Consider the following 18005-nt stretch of genomic DNA (forward strand, 5'->3'; position numbering starts at 1 on the left):
TTATTAACCTACAAATAATTATTCCAATAACCACACCAAAAATATCGTTAAATTAATAGGTTATTTATGACAAAACTGACACGTTGAAATCAAAATAATTTTTTAATGGGTGGAGTTTCTAAGAATGGGTTGTATCTTTAGCAAAATGAGGAGAAAAATAGTCGTGGTCTCTGTAAAAACGCCCATCAGGGGGCAGGTCTTCCCCTTAGTTGTAGTACATTATACGACCGTTTGGTGGGGGTTTAGCGAAACGACACCACTTATTGCAGTCACAATTGAACCGTCGGGCGGGTAACATGTTTTACCGTTCGGCAATTCTGTTTATTCACTTCAAACTAAGTATAATTCACTATTTTTATGTTGTTCCAATGATTGATCAACAATAATTCATGTTGTAACATAAACGAGTCAAAAATTAAAGGGAATATACTAGTGTTAGCATTGAAAGACGTAATAGATGCTTTCGAATACCGTCGGATACTTTCTATTGTAATTTTATTCTTGTGAATGTTAGACAAAACTTTTACATGAATTTATAATGGTGAACAGTTGCAAATATTGACTAAAGTGAAGGTATTCAGTGAGAGAAACTAGAGTGAGTAAAATTAACAGTGAAAAGATAAGGCTAGAGGTTAGAGTGTGGATACGGTAACCTCTCTTTAAGCACACGACCAGCCGGCGCCCATAATTAAAGGGAATATAACCGAAGCTCGACTGTTGGATTTGACGTTCTGGAAGTTCCTGGAAGTAACTCGGTAAAATTTACTTTTTTATCAGTAACTGAAAATAAAAAAGTTTATTTCATCAAAACTCGTTACTCCGTTCAATTTTACACCTAAATGAAATATCTTTATGATTTTTATTCAATTTCAATGGCTCTCTTAGACGTTTCTGTATGATTAAATCCAAATAAACGGTTTAATCAAGTGCATAACGCCGAAATGCGAATGTACAAGTACGTGACGATTATCGTAATAAAGTCTACGAAGAGAATTTAACGACTTGGAATCTCGCACGTGTTTAATTAAATTGGGATAAAGATGTAGACCGACGGAAGAAGACAGTGTGTGGCCGGGAAATTTCCCGATAACCTCATTTAAAATAGTGAACTGTGTTGTTATGTTGTTTTTGCTTTTTCTGTTGGTTTAAACTCATTGTTCGTTTATTTGTGAGTTTGGTTTATACAAGACATATAATATATTGGTGCAAAAAAATTATGATGATAAGTATGTGAGTTTCTTTGGAGACAAGTGTGTAATATAAAGAAAAAAAGTTTCATCTCTGGAGTAAAGCTTTTTCAAGTCACATATTCATTTGAGGATATTCTGCGAGTTCCTCTTGAGAAACAAGTGTAGCGGGATGATAACCCGCATCCAACAATCAATCGCCTAGTCATCACAGTGGAGTTCTGCTTTATTGCTGGTAAGTTATAAGAAACTACTCATTATTAGTGGTAGTCCATTATAATCTAACGTTTTGTTCCTCGAAATCAAATATAAACATAATATTGTGTCAATATTAGACGAAAACACTGGTCGATACTAATTAAATGTAAAATACGCTTTGTACGTATGTAAACAAAGGTAGCACGTACACATATTTTCTGAATCCATAGTACAGTCGAGATTGGAGCAAATGCTTCAATTCACTGTAAAAAAATACAGCTGTGTGAAAGACTGTTTTCGATTCAATCGTTTTTCATAGAAAGTATCAAAAAATTAATACATGTGTGGTGCTACTTCTGAACACTTCATTATTTATGGTTGTTTTCTTAAAAGTGAATTACAGAGACAAAAATTAATCTCCGAATTACCGCTTTTGCAAGAATAAAAATTCAGTAATCGAGTACGATGGAAATAAAAAGTGGTTAATAATTTAACAGTATTGATTTTGTTAGTAATTAACAAACTATTACGAACTGATGATAAAGTGAAATATTTGCTCTCAATCAAGCCATTTTTTTCATTTTCTCCTGAATCAATAAATAAAGAGTTATTAAATATAGATGATAATAGAAAAAAATTGTTTATAAATGAAAGAGATTGTATTTTATTCAAAATCTTTTGCTCCAATTATTGATAAAAAATTGGCTTCTTTTATTCTTTAACAGATGTATATTTATTTTCTCATCACAATTCATGAAAAAGATTATTAATTTATCTATGAACAGTAAACTATAGCTTTTTCATAACTTGTATTTTATTTTTTTTTGGAATAACATCAAAAATATGCTAACAAGACATTATTTTAGATATATTAGGGAATAATTATGCAATTACCGCATAATTATTACAACTTTTATTCCAAAACCTTCAAGATGAAAATTATTAGCATTTAAAATCTAAATCGGCTGCTTAGTTTGAATAAATTAAGTAAAAATGGTAAAAACAAAAGTAAATAAGTCTTTAAGGACATGACAGTAGATATAATTTCGAAAGGAGGGGGAATTCCTAGTAAAGCCGGAAAGATGTTTTGGAGTTATACCTGTCGTAAGACTACGTAGTGACTATGAGGTACCTGCGGTCAGTAAAAGGATCAGAAAATCGGGCTTTCGAATATGAGAATATGGATGAGAGAGAAGGAAAGGAGTGACCGTTCCACTGGTCTTTTCCTTTATGCCAAGGAGAACCGGTTCCAACCAATAGCTATAAAGCTTCGCTAAAATTCCACCAATCTCCGTTAGCCTTTTAGTCGTTGCTTATTCAGCATCTCACCCTTGTCTTTATCCTAATCCTACTTTCTACATGTTGCAAATTCATTTATTTCTTTTCTCTTGTATCAATTACACATTTAGGAATTTTTTCTATAAGTCTGCAAGTTTGTTTGAATGAAACTTTTCCTTTACAAAAAGTTCTTTAGTTGATACCCGTTTTACATTATACCTGAAGTACTTGTAGGTTTCATCCTCGAATATTTTAAAGTGTAATAAAAATCTGTGAATTTACAGCTTTTACAAATTCCTAAATCATTACTAGTTGCATAAACATTCAGATTGAATGAATGAATGAACGAGAAATGACAATTGAAACAAGTTTACTTTTACACTTACTCCTACAATCAAGTTGTTATGTTGATGAAAAAGAAGGATAGAATATTTTCTTTAATTAAATATTTTTTATGGCCTTCATGTAATTGTTATTATTATGAATGAGTTGATAAAAGTTTGAAAAAAAAATTATCAAATATTGTTGAATGAATTGAAAATGTAATTCTTTATGTTCTGTAGGAGTACTTTTATCGTTTTGAGTTAATGTTTTAAAAAAGTTTATTTTACGTAATGTTTATCAAAGAGATCAATGAACTATCATTTTAATATATTCAAAAATCTTTTCCTTATGGAAATATGTTTGTTTATGATGACAAAAATAGCATTCATGATGACAGTATTGTGGTTTTCTTGTGATTCATGAGAAATTTTTTTTGTTGTCACAGAAAAGAGGATGAAATATTATCTAAGTTTGATTATAAAGGGTGTAGTAGAGGGTGTTATGATATGATCAAGGCACCAAAACTTTATTTTTGGAATGACAAATTAACCACAACTTCATTTCAAATTGGATGCTCATAGCTTCTTTCGCATCTTTATTTTTGGTCCAATAAAATACCTGGAATGAACGAAAAATGTCACAAAAAAATATTTGTTTTCTTTCTTTTGAATAAATTTATGTCTCATTGACATTGACCTAGACTTTACACTAGCCATAGTGACGTAATGTATCTTTCTGGCTCGTTATATAGAAAGTAAAGTAGTGTCGTGTATAAACGTAACATTTTTCACGTAAATTATACGTTATAAAGGTTGATAGTCACTGTTGCGCTTGTCAAGGAATTGAGTTCTGGCTCGACCGACCGAACACTACGGGATCGTCGATCATTTCAGGGATGCGGTTCCTCCTCTCGGCCTCTCTGATGGTTCTTGTCCCGTCACGAGGTCAGATTAACCCTCATTTTGAATCGCCGTTTCTCTGGTTCTTTCCTTTTCTCTCTTCATCTATTGTCATTTCTCTCTTTCTCTAACGTTTCAGAGTCCCGACCAAAAAAAAATAGGAATAAACTATAGCTTATAAACGTTTGTGTCCATTTACTCTTTGGCTGGAAAATTTCTACAAAATATTCTGAAAGCTTTTCTGGGTATTTTTTCCTTGGTTTTATGGTAAACATTGTTTTAATTTTTTTTTACATTTTTAAATTGTAATTATCAGAAAAATAAGTATCTTGTATATAATATTTTTTTATTTTTATCATTTGTTCTTAAGTAATTATTTTAAATAGCTTGAGTTGTGATTTTCACAACAATGTTATATTATTTTTAATTATTAATACCTCTAGGTTTGCAAAAAAATGTAAATGTAATTCTCCTATAATTGATTTAGAAAATCGTTTTAAATTTATTTTTGTCAATTAAAAAGAATTTTTTTTTTTAATCGAATTTCACTGAAGCAGAAACAAATTTACAGTTTGAACTGCTAAGTTGGAAACAATTCATCTTTTTTGCAATATAATGTAAAAAAAAAACAAATAACAAAAAATGAAATGAAATATTCAACGTTACAAATTTAATCCGTTTATTCCATTGAAATTCATTGTTTCGAAATATTTTTCGAATACAAACACTCCTATTTACTGTTGCTTATCTCCAAAATGTAGACGAAAATAAAAATAATAAATTTGATTCTTCAAAAATATAAAATATTAAAAAAAAAAATGTATAAACCTGTTGATGTGTCGATTGCTAAAATTTTAATAATAGAAAATTAATTAAAAATAATTAACTTGAGATATTATCTTTAATGGACGTAATAATTTATGTGCCAAGCAGTCATCAATATATGATTATCCCAATGGTATTTTCATTATTCTTACATACGATGAAAGAAAAGAATAATTTAACCACGTCGAAGCTTATGAGTTTGACTGCAAAATGTACAAGTAATTTACTAGAGTTGCATTTAAGATGAGATTTGTAAGGATAACGGGAAAAATGCCTCATTACCGGTATTACGTCAACTAATTAGCAATTAAGCAGGCAGGAGTCGGTGTGACTGAAAATAATCAGGAAGGCATCTCCTTCATCCTCGTCATTTTTTTAATGTCTGCTTCGTTTAATTCACTTGTCCTCACAACACCTGAAGATGAATTCTAAATAATAATAGGGTCGTGGCGCACATCTTTTCTTAGGTTCCATGAGCAAGCAAACTCAGCTGATGATCATTTATTTTTTTTTATACCTCTGTGTTGTTTACGATTGGTCTACAGACTCTCATATAATTTTGTCATAAAAATTTTTACGTAGGCATATATCTAAAAAAAATATTTAAAAAAAACTTACCAAAGGCGTGTATTATATCGCTGTGGTAGTCTTTTCTACTGGCCAATTAAATAGAATGGCATAACGAGCGAGGAGTAACCTAGTTGTGCATTTTATCTAAGATCAAACTGCGTGGCGTGCGAACTTGTGAGTCGATCTCATATCTTACTGGCGCCGCGTCTTCCATATAACCTTTTCATTTGTCAATTTTAACGAAAATCTCCAGCTGAATCGTCTCCATCCTTTTTCTACAGGCGATGATAATAAAGTTGATTAAATAGCTTTATCCTGCTTCTACACATGATATATACGTGGTGAAGTATTGTGCATGCATGCATTGTTCACATTATAGTACAGTTTAGACTGTGATTAACAGGTTAGAGGTTTCATATTCTAATGTGCGTGCAGCTCACTGACGCGATGAGTACGCTTTGCACTTGCTTTAAACTGACCGATGATTCGATAACGTCCACTTACCCTCTAGCAAGGGAAGGGTGATAATGCGTGAGGTTGGATGCTCCTTTCGGACCTTCCCTTGAGGTACTTTTCCACCCTCAACACGCTACTCTGAGTTAACGTGGCCGATTTTATGCTACGGATATAAATAAAAATGAAGTGCGAGTAGAATATCAAGATTTCTCCTTTACGTCTTAGGTGTTGGAAGATAAGAAGCACGCTTTTTCGATTTGCTTTTAATTTAAGACGTTTGGTGACATGCATTCTGAAATTTATTATAAAAAATTCATTTTTTTATTTGTCCTAGAAAGATTGGGAGTGGTTTTTCACTTATTTGTAATAATGAACAATTATATTTTGTTCTTGAAATTAATTCATCTTTTTGATATTTTTTAATTGTGATTATTCGATAATGTTACAAGTAAAAAAGTTAGAAAATTACGATCATCTCTGTCAGAATTTTATTAAGTCGTGAGTAATTTGCTTATTTTTTTTTGCATTACATTCATGATAGTATATTAAAATATGAGTACAACATTTTCTCACAATATTCATTTCAAAATACATAATTATGATAAAATAGCTTTCATTTAGAGATAATTCTTGTTTAATGCCTTAATAAAGAAAATCTCGATTATTGATATGGCTTAAATGTTCAGATTTATTTATCGTGATTAAATTATTAATTTATTAGATTGATATTTTCTATTCAAATTATATTTATCAAGGGATAAACGTCTATATCTATCTATAGTGATTTTAATTGAAAAAACTCACTCATTTTAATTCACTTTATCAATTACGCGTACATACTTTATGGATAATGCAGTAAACGACATGAATATCTAGTCTAATCTATCAGTTAATTTTTTGTTTGTTAGTAAAAATAGTATTTTTAAAAATTATTAAATTGTCTTAAGTTTAATAAAGGACTTTCAAAACTAATCAAGCTACTCGTTTCACCTAAATTAAAATTTTAAAAAATTAATCTTACATTTACCATTAAAGATGTCTAATTTACCATGCTAATTAAATTAATTCAAGTTTTTATTTTAGCTTTCTATTCTAGACGATATACTCTATTTTATGTACATATTTTAACACATTCAATCTTTTAAATTGAAGTGTAAATGTCTAAAAGTAATGATTTTGTTACAGAGAAACAGTATTTATTATACTATCTTCAATATCCTAATATTATTTCGTTTAATATAATAAATTTATAATGATTTAATAAAACGATTGGATTGGATTTAACGATTGATGAAATATTTACCAATATCAATCAGTCTAATTGACAATAATTATTGATGAGAGAAGATAAACTTATTGAAGGGAATTAAAAATTTACACAAATTATTATTGTAATCGTTTTGATGATTTTTTGTGAATGAAAAAAGTCTTTGATGACAAATTTACCAAAACGATATTAACTGAAAAAAATAGAAAATTGTATAATTTTACAGGCAAATAATTATATTATATCTCTTATGGAAATGATAATTCAATCATAATATTAAAACAAACAAGTTATATTACGGGGGTTTATTATAAATTATTCTCGGAAAAAAGTGATACCTATTATGATATCATTGACCACCTCACAACATTGGTGATAGAATGCGTGTAATATAATATTGTAAAAGAACTTGATAACAATAATGAAACATGATTCAATTTTTAATGAACCGCAGGACATATATCTATGCCAGTTGGGGTAATATGGCCATGTGAAAGTATTTTTACGAAGCAAATTATACTTTAGAGTAGTTTTTTTCCAACTCTTTTATTATTTTTGGATGATTAATAATAGATTTTGTCATATTTTTACCTACAACATGTAAGTTTTATCTCAATATTTCAACCCTTATGCGAAGTTATCTATTAAATTCAAATAACTCATCTATGAATAAATGCAATTTTTAACTGACAGTCAATTGCATTAAATTTTTTATTGTTCAGATTTTCATATGGTACCTATCTCGAAATGACTGACGTCAGTAGTCAAGCGGGCTAAGTGTCAGCATGACGCACAAGAGGACCGAGTTCGTATCCCGGTCAAGGTACATATAGTCAAACCAGTAATGCTAGAGAGAAGTTAACTATATGTATATATACATATATAGATTCTCTATGTACTACTGTTCAAAATTCATTGCTTTTAGTCAGCTTTATTGTATGCAGATGATACTTTTTCGTTGGAATTGATCAATACTTGAAAGTTTCATCATTATCCACCATCAGGAAGTTCAATTGATTAGGCGCCGAATATCAGCATTGGTTTTTCACAGTTTTCCAATGCTCTTGTGCAAATGTGATACAGTTGGGATAATGTAGAGGTTTGGAGCATCAACTTCTCATAAGGAAGAGAAGAAGAAAAGAGAAAAGTAAAGGAGAAAGAGAGATAGAGAAAGTGTGGAGGAAGAGAATGGGTAGGATGGTGGAGAAAAAGAGAAATAAATGGGAAAGAAAAAGACAGAAAGAAAAAGAAGAAGTAGAAAGTGGAGATGTATAAGAATATAATTATTGTAAGAAATGTAGGGTGAAAATGGGAATGTCGTAGCATTGGGGAAGACACTAGTATCAATATTACTATCAGCAAATTAATTTAGTAAAACAAATAACTTTAATTAATATATCATAAAAAAAGTTGTTTAGGTCTGGAACAAATTCAGCATTTGCTGATGCTAATAGGTAAAGAATAATTTATTTGTTAAGGAATTTATCGTAATATCTGAGATTAATAATTGATAAACTTAAAGTACATCAGAAAATATGAAAGATGAGTAATATATAAAGTATTTCCAAGCATCTTCTTTTCTTGATAAAAGTACATTTTAAACTTGAATAAAGTAGATAAAATGTTAAATGTAAAATAGTATATATATTATTTAATTGATATTAGAAACAAATGAAGTTTTTCTTAATTAATTAATTAATTAATTAAAATAGAATATAACCTTTTATTTATTTATTAAAAATAAAAGATTCAAAAAGATGTTCTCTCTGTTTGAAAAACTCTTATGAACAGACTCATATTGTACCTAGACTACACAATACTCTTAAAAGAATAATATTATAATAAATAATATAATTAATAATAATATTTTCAAAAAAGTCTTGCATTATATAAATCATACAAATTTATTGATAACGTTAACTTTGTTCGAAAACATTTTTTTAGAGCAATATTTTTTATTAATAAGAAGAAATGACACTTAAATTTGTTATAAAGTAATTTTATAAAATAAGTGAATATTTATTATCATGAATATTTTTCTTTTTTATCAAAATAAGATTAAAGACGATTTGTCAAAAAAGAATTTATTATTACTAAACCAATTATATTGTCAGTTTGTTTTGTACTTTTAAAACTTATGACAGAAAAATCGATTCTAATGTGAATACTAAAACTTTCATTCTAAAACTTATGTTTTGCCATACTTTCTGATGTCATACATAATCTAATAAGCATTCTTCCATATATCTTTTAATTTTATTTTAATAATTTAATTAATGACAATTGACTTTTATTAAAAAGCGGATAAATGCTTCAATTATATCCAACAATATAAACAATTATTTATATTATTAATAATGCTGTCAATGTAATCGAGGTTTAATTATTTGGAAAATTATAATTAAATAAATAAGTTGAAATCATTTGAATCATGCAAGTGCAGCCGTAGATTCGTGCATTATATTTTAATTAAAAATAAAATCTCATACATAATGATTAAGATAGAGAGTTAAGCATATATGCATTCATTGTTTTTGTTAAAATTTTTTATAGTACCGCGTGTATATATTTAACACGATCAATCCTGACCGGAAGGGCTGTATAACCTTTTCCCCTACTATTCCATAAACTCGGGTATTATATTCACATCAGTTAGTATACATAATCTGTATATAAAAGAATAATTATCGTATTATTATCGAGATATTTATAGTTTTATCAGAAAAATTTTTATTTATTTCAAAATATTTTTCTTTTACTCACAGTAATAAATTTAAAATTACATTTAAAAATTAAGCTAAATATATTGTAATAAATATAATTCAAACTATTTAATAATTTAAGTAAATTTTTATTTATTAAAAAAAAACGGTCCCGATAAGATAGCAATTAAGGTATAAATTATGGAACTCGGATTGCAAGTTCTGATATTGATCTTGAATGAAGAAAAGTTGGAATTATTTTATAAAAAAGAGTTATAAAGAATAATTGTTTTTCTAATTAAGGTATTGATAAGAATACGAGACAAAGTCTTGGTAAGAGCAAATGAAGTCATTGACAAGAATCTCACTTGAGTCAAAGATATGGTGAATAAGTGGAAGATTTGTAATACCACGCAGATTAAGTTTGGAAAGCTGTTCAGAAGAAGTTTTACCTTGTAAAGTTGGAGGATTGCTATTACATCCTTTCCACTTTTTCGTACAAGGTATAGATAAAGTGAAAAATTTCCCTTAACACCTTTTGTAAAAAGTTTCATTTAAAACAAATTTAAAGCATCTTTGTTCAAAATGCACTAGTATTTAGTGGGGTTTCCAGCTAATTGGAAATCAGTATTACAAAGAAATAATTGGTTAAAGAAAAAAAAGTAAATTAATTTAAAATAAAAATTACAAAATACTTAGTAACATTCCAGTTTGACTTCCAATCTCCATAAAGACTTGGTAATTTTTACTCTGCTCCAATTAATTATTACCTTTTCTTCGATTTCTTTTTCTTTTGAGTTCCTGGTTTTAATTCAGAAAGAATACATTAATTATTTGGTTGTTTTTTCTTGTTTATTTAGTCTTAGTAATCGACTGAATAATGAGAAAAAAAACATTAAATCACTTAGCATCAACAACAAATAATTTTTAAAAAAGGTTTACTATGAAATATTCTAGATTGTCACAACGTTTATAAGTTTTGAACATTTTTCTGTTAGCATCTCTTTCAATGTCACAGTTTTTTAATGTCAACCTGACTTCATCCCTGAATCTCCTGCAGTTACTTTTGATCGATTATCTGAACCATAAAACTGTTATAGTCTATAAATTCATTTATTTCCAGAAAAAAAAAATATTTTTTGAAAATTTGTCAAATTTAAATTCACTTTTAATAACATATATTTATAGATATTTATAAGGGACGTAAGAGAGTGAGTGAAAATGAAATACTGAAACAAGATAGGGTCAACATTATTCAAATATGTAAAACTACATAAGCGTTAAAGCATTCGTTTACAGTATGTATCTGAAAATGTAGAGATGAGTTGTATAGGATGTGAACTTATGAATCTACAAACACGTTTTAAAGTACTGAGAGTTCTTTTTAGAGTATGTTATTCCGACTTACTTCAGGTTCATTTGTATTTATTGACTTTTCTCTTTAGCTACATACATCTAAAAAAATAAAATAAATTGGAATTTTAATCATCATATTTTAGGTATTAATATAATACCATCGACAAAAATTTCAACCGTCGCTAAAATATGCTATTGAATTATTACTATGAATAAGTTGCTACATTTGTTGTTGATTAATTTTTCAAAAATATATTTAATCTAAAATGAAATATTACTTTCCAAAAAATTTAATATTTTATTGCAAGCAATGAAATTTGTATGTACATTTGTAACTGATAAAATTGATTATTTTAATCCCACAGCTAGCATACAGGTATGTTTCTTGTTTCTATAGAATTATTTTATTTATTCGAAAAAGTTGTATAAAAAATCTCCCTGGTTGTCATTTCTGTTTAATTCAGACATTTATATCTTACACATTTATCTAACATGTACTAAAAGACATGAGCTAGATACCGTAAGTTGATGCTGAAATTTTTTATTGGTAAATAAATGTTATGTAGTGTTGTTTATAGAAGAATTTTATCGAAAAATGTCAAAGTAAATATGCATGAATATTAATTTTAAAATGATAAGAATCAAAATTATTTATTGATAGAGAATTTAATTTAATTCAAATTCTATAGATTTATTGATTGAAAATCATTTAAAAGATTATCGTCAATGGACATCATGATAAATAAATTAATTTTATTTTTCAGTTCATACATCAAAGTGAAAATAAATTTTTCCAACAGTGAAAATTTAATTTTTAATTAGATTTATTTTGTATTAAGTTAGGTTTTATAAAATTTCAGGAAAAATAGTGCAGGAGTAAATAAAATTTTACATTGACCTAAAAGTTGGTTTTGTTGAAGGGACAACAACAATTTAGTAAATTGATAGAATTATTTTATTATCAAACAAATTCTTTTCTCTTCTCAAAGAGATAATGGTAGTCGATTTTTGTTTAATTTTCTTACTATAACAATTCAATATGATTATTTTTTACTAAAAACATTTAAAAATAAAAAATTTCGAATATTCATTTTTTTATAAAAGCCATAAATAATTTAAATCATCTCTAAAATGCTTCAAATTCGTTCAAAAATTCCTATGTGTTATGATATTCAAAGTATGTTACTTACAACCTCTTGCACAACAAGTACACCCTTTCACAATAGAATCTTTAATGGTAATCAGTTGACTAATGCTCAAAAGAATCTTTTTGAAGATTATAATACACCGAGGGAGAAGAATTAATCCTTAAAGTATTTGTCACTGATTTAAAGGCTGGTGGTGTGATGATATTTTGGGTGGTTGAAGGAATGAATTGTTCATTAGCATATAAAACATAGTAAAACTGTGACGGATGTTTGTTGATGATTGGTATATGTGTGTTGAACTATCATTACTGACCCGCCTTAAAGCCGAGGGTGAGTGGCGATTCATGTTATTTTAGCGTCTCTCATCTAACCATCCCCTTTGATACTTGACGTTCATTTTATTCCCCTTTTTATCTTTGCAAATTCCATCGATCCCCTTCATCAGGTTTACTGCTCTGTAAATCCGTGCCATGGATATATTTCATACGTAAAGTACTTTCAACAATTCTGTGAAATGCTCTCCTACTTCATTCAAAATAAAATAAAAAAATATGGTCTTTGCATTGGATATAAAGTATGAAAAATTGGAAAAGTTATAGATATATTCTGGAATCCTTACAAGAATCCTTAGAAGAAGATTTTCGTATTGGAGAGATCAATCGGTGTTTTATATAAAATAGTAATTTTTTGAAGCCAAAACAAAGGAGAAGTTTCCAACACTCATGTTTCTGAAGTGATAACTTTTTGAGTAGTAAGATATAAAGTGAGAGATAATATATTAATAATAATAATAATAATAATAATAATGAAACAAAAGAAAATAACATTCGATAACAAAAGTTTGAGCGAATATGCGTAACCTGTGGTATGAAGCGCGTGCCCCTCGCGCGTGCTGCAGCGACCAGTACAAAGCTGTAGGAAGAAAAAAGACAGAGAAATAAACAGAAAAAAAAATAAAGTAAAATAAAAATAAAGAGGCGCCGCGATAGTCGAAGGAGGTGACGAAGGAGGAGTCAGGAGGTACAGGGAGCGTACGACGGCTCTTGGGTATAAGGGCGGCCAAGAGAAAAAGGATATAACGATGGAAGAGTATAGGAGGTAGGGGAAATGTAAAAAGAGATAGAGAGAACAGAAAACGACGAGAACTCGAGGTTTAAAGCTGATAGACCGTTCCCTCGGGCAACACTCATGCTCTTGTGAGTCTCTCTCGTGGGTAGAAATGACAATCTCCTTTAAATCATCCCAGCGACTCTTCTTCCTCTTCCGATTATACATCCGTTTTACGTGTAATTTGGAATGAGTTTATGATGGACTTGAATATCTTTTTTTCTTTTTTTTTTTATCAACTTTACGATTAATATTAAAAGTGAAAGTGTGAGAAATAACAGCAACTTATGGAGAGGAAATTCTTTTCTGTTAAGAACACTATTTTCTGAATATCTTTTGCTTTTTTTCCGAAGAAACAACTTAGTTTAATCGATAAAAGTTGTTAGTAGTGTATTATTTGAGGATTATTGTTGCAACATGGAGACAAATAGGTATTGGATAAAAAGAAATATAATAAAATTGTTATATTGAGATAAAAAAGTTGATAGAAATCCTTTGTCAATCAGAATTAGGATTCTCTTGAGTAATTTATTTCTATTAAGTTTAATATGAAGTTTCACGGGGATTTTTTACTTTTTATTTTTACAATATTGCATTGGAGGTTGCAATTTGATGCAATTTTTATGGTTGGAAACGGTATAAATCAACAGAAAAAAGTTAGTAGGACTGAAATGTTTGTCGTATATTTATTTTTCTCTTCTAATTGCTTCGAATTTTAATGTTTATTTAGTTGATTGGATTTATTAATATAAATCATGTTTCTGTTTAAAATTATTTTTATTCGATGTTCTTAAGAACATTTTAAGTCCTTCTTGTGTCGATTTAATTGATTTTAGGGAAATGAATGTAATAGAAAATTTAAAGTAACAATTTATTTATGTTAATTTGAATCCTTTTGAGAGTAGGAGTATTTATTTTTATTTGTTGATGATTTTTAAAAATAATTAAATTGAAACAAATACCGGTTATTGGAAAAAAATATTGCATGGCAGAGGTTGGAGTAAATTGATAATATAAATTCATTAGAGAGAAACGAATGTAAATTTATTCGGAAAAAAGAAAGGATGCTCTTCCGTATTTAATTCTAGATAAAAATTATAACGATGATAATAATGATAGTAGCAACTATAAATATAATCACTGCTTCAATTTTCATATTGATTATTGATCAGACATCTTTCGTTTTTATATTTTTTTTCATGTTGGAATTGAAAGTGTAATAATTAAACAAATAATTTTCGATTTAATAAAAAACAAAAAATAAATATATTTAAAATGTGCAATATTGGTTTAAAAAAAATGATTTTATGTATATATTTTTTTCCAGTTGGTAACTACAAATAAGACAAATTTGAATAAATTGCATTGAAAAAAAATTCGAAAAGTTTTTCCTGAGAGTGAAGTAAAAATAGATAGAACTTTCAAAGTTGTGTGAACATTACTTCAATTCTAGTTCTATTTAGGACGACTTCAATATATCTACTTCCACATTGAGTTACACAGACCAACGTGTGAAGTAGTCTCACTTCATTTTTATCTTGAAATGTCTGTAAATAATTGACTTTTATATGTGAAATTATCAATTGCATTTAATTTTTAGTTTTATTCATGACTTTTTTTATTGTTGTGAAATAAAAGATAATACTCTTATTGAAAAAAAAAATGAATAAAACATTTTTAGAATCATTTTTCTTTTTTTTTAAAATTTTTAAATATAACATAATAAATGTATATATTTTTTCGTCAGACAATAAAAGTCATTTTTATTGTGTTATTTATAAAAAAAAAATTAGCAGTAAATCTAGAGGGAAGTTTGACTGATGACAATGTTTCCGGCTTATCAGTAGAATATAAATCAATGCAGCAATTGAAAGGCGAATACGATATTACAAAGAAGATTGCGGTAAATAAGTAATGAAGAGAGAGGCAAAATGCATCAGTTGTAAAAAGGAATACTAAATTACAGACCAATGAAAATTACCAGGTTTTTTTATTCATTTCAGTTCTGCCCCTGGCCACTTCAACTTATTTAGTTTCACCCTCGCCACGGGTCATTATTATGTAATCCGTGTAATATATATTGCTAATTAGACCGAATGAGGTAGTACTTTAACGCGAGAATTATGTCCATATGAATATTATTGGTCAGTATGTACGGTTGTTTAACTTGAAACTTGGAACAAAAGTTTCCCATTAAAAAATAATACTATAGAACATAACGCACGAATAGACATCAACGTCGTTCCTCTTCGAAATATGATACTGAGGTCTTGAATATGCCAAGGCCATCAATTATACCGGGTGGCTCATCTCTAAAAATTTTCTTTCACTTTTTTCTATCGCTATTCTACGAATTATATGCCATATAGCTACTATAATTAGCTTCAGTTTTGTCGCTTTAACAAACGCATATTACTAAAGGACGCAAATGTTATTCGCTAAATGGTCTTTTGGTTGGGTGTGATGTCATCGTTTTTTTCGCCCATTTGCTCAACTCAAAAAATAAACACGTTATGTGAAGAAGAATGAGTTTTATTTCGAAAAATAGAGTAATTATTCGGAATAAAAATTGTTTTGTCTAACTTCATTTTTTGTTTCTTTAATTAATCTAAAGTTACCAAATTATGTTTTAAATTTATTGAACAAGATTAACGTTTTTGGAGTAATTACTGACTTTAAGTCATTTGTAAACAGATTGAACTTTATTTATTTATTTTCTAGGCATCAAAAAAATTTAATTTTTAATATATAGTTACTAATTCTCTTCAATAAATTATTCCGTTAGAGATTTAAAATAAATATATTGGAAAAAGTATGTGATTCAGTGATAGAGTTTTTTGTTTATTACAAACACATTTTTTTTGTAAAACTCTCGACTAAAAACGTTTTTTTTTTTTTTTATTAATTTACAATCTCTAATAGTTTATAAGTGCTTTTTACTGGTTACATAACAAACTTCATACTCTATTCCATGAAAAACTGTACTCGTTTTTGAGAAAATATTGCAGAAGGTTTTTACGTTACATAAAAAGAATTATAAAAGATATACAAGAGCTGAAGTCTAGTTTTAATCGGATGAAATACGACTCTTTTTTATATATTTTTTGAAATATTGTGAGATACTTTTTATAATGATTTCTAATATTGCACTTGATGTAAATATTTCGAAAAATAATTTTTTTTCATTTGTGTTTTTTAAATACCGAGTTGAAATATTCAGTGTATTTTTTTCTTTCGTCGCTGAAATTGTAAAAAACATATATTTTAAAGATACAGAGATAAAAAAAGGACTAAAACAAACTAAAAGAGATTAAATCGAATGAAAACAGTCTGACATGGACAGAAAGTTGACTGAAATAGACAATTTTGCTGCCTTTGATTGTTTTTCAAGTTCTTTTTATCCATTATCAATTTTAAATAATTTTTAACGAGTAATTTTTTGTTCACTTTATGAGTAATAATAATAACAATGCCGAAATTTAACAATACGATACATTTTTTTGTTAGGATTTGAATTTAAACTTTTCGTGTCACGAATGTAATTTTGAATTGAATATTCAATCAAATATTCGTCGTCATTTCAATACAAAATTCATTGCCTTTGGAAAAAAGTAAAAATATCGTTGTTAAAATAAAAAATTTTCAAAGAAATTTTTAATTAAAATAGTGCTGTAAAAAAAAATTAATATTTTTTATAATTTGTTTTATATATATATGTGTATCAAACAAGAATATTTTTTATTTTTTAGAAAAAATACTTTCTGTGAAAAAATTGAATTTTAATATCAAATAACCAGCTTAAATGAACAAACCAGTGGATGAAGGACCTACAACAAATATTTTGCTAAGTACTCTAAAAAATTTGGCGACAATACCTTATGGAAGATATTTTTGACAAAAAATGTAACAAAAACCATCTCAACAATCAATCAAATTTTTGAATCATTTTTGAAGGTTTTATTCTTACACTTCAACAACTTCCTCTTCACAATTTTTCATCCCCAAACTTACCTCAATAGCTCTCAGCAATACAACAAGTCCCCAGAGCAAATGCAAGTTTATGATTTGTATACCAAGAACTCTAAGCTCATTATTCGTAGATGTGATTTACTATCACAAATACCATAATAAAGACAAAAAAAATAGCAAGTTGGATTTTAGAACTTTAGTGCAAGATATTGTGAAGCTAAAGATAATATGTAAAAACGTGCGTCTAGAGTAGTCGTAACGTATCTGTCGTATTTTTGATAAAGCAAAGAGCCCAAGTAGTCGCGATTCTATGCTTGGAAAACGGCCGATTGGGGCGCTAGTTGCCTAGCGACCAAGCCACCCCCTTACAACCACTTGCGCGCACATACGTGACGATCTAGGGGAGAAAGAGCAGAGAAGGATGATGCCGTAAGGGTGGATAGAAGTTGGTCCAGTCATATACTATGCCATGGTTTTAGCTGTCTCTTTGTTTGGATGAGACCCAAAGTACAAAGCTTTTTACTCCTTGTTTTTTTAGCGATTAATTTGACACCGCTTCTATCATCTTTTTTTTTCTTACACAAATATGCCAAAGGACAATATGTTATTGACATATTCATTCATAATAATTTAGAAGCAAGCTTCTGGAATAGGCTATTAGCTATTGAATTTTTATCAGCATCACAAAGAACCGCTACATAATGATGGTCATTGCAATG

At 28.3% G+C, this 18005-nt stretch overlaps 1 protein-coding gene across 4 annotated transcripts in view; it reads left to right on the forward strand.

Moving 5' to 3' along the window:
* Positions 1–256: 256 nt before the first annotated feature.
* Positions 257–18005, forward strand: part of wge (winged eye) — a 65110-nt gene continuing 47361 nt past the window's right edge. For all 4 annotated transcript variants that reach the window (XM_035085537.1, XM_035085538.1, XM_035085540.1 and 1 more), the window contains exon 1: positions 257–1422. The gene's annotated coding sequence lies outside the window, so the exon portion shown is untranslated. The remainder of the gene's footprint in view (positions 1423–18005) is intronic.

This window comes from Chelonus insularis, unplaced genomic scaffold, assembly GCF_013357705.1.
Source record: "Chelonus insularis isolate UGA/USDA-ARS -01 unplaced genomic scaffold, ASM1335770v1 contig_3_pilon, whole genome shotgun sequence".
Taxonomy (NCBI): domain Eukaryota; kingdom Metazoa; phylum Arthropoda; class Insecta; order Hymenoptera; family Braconidae; genus Chelonus; species Chelonus insularis.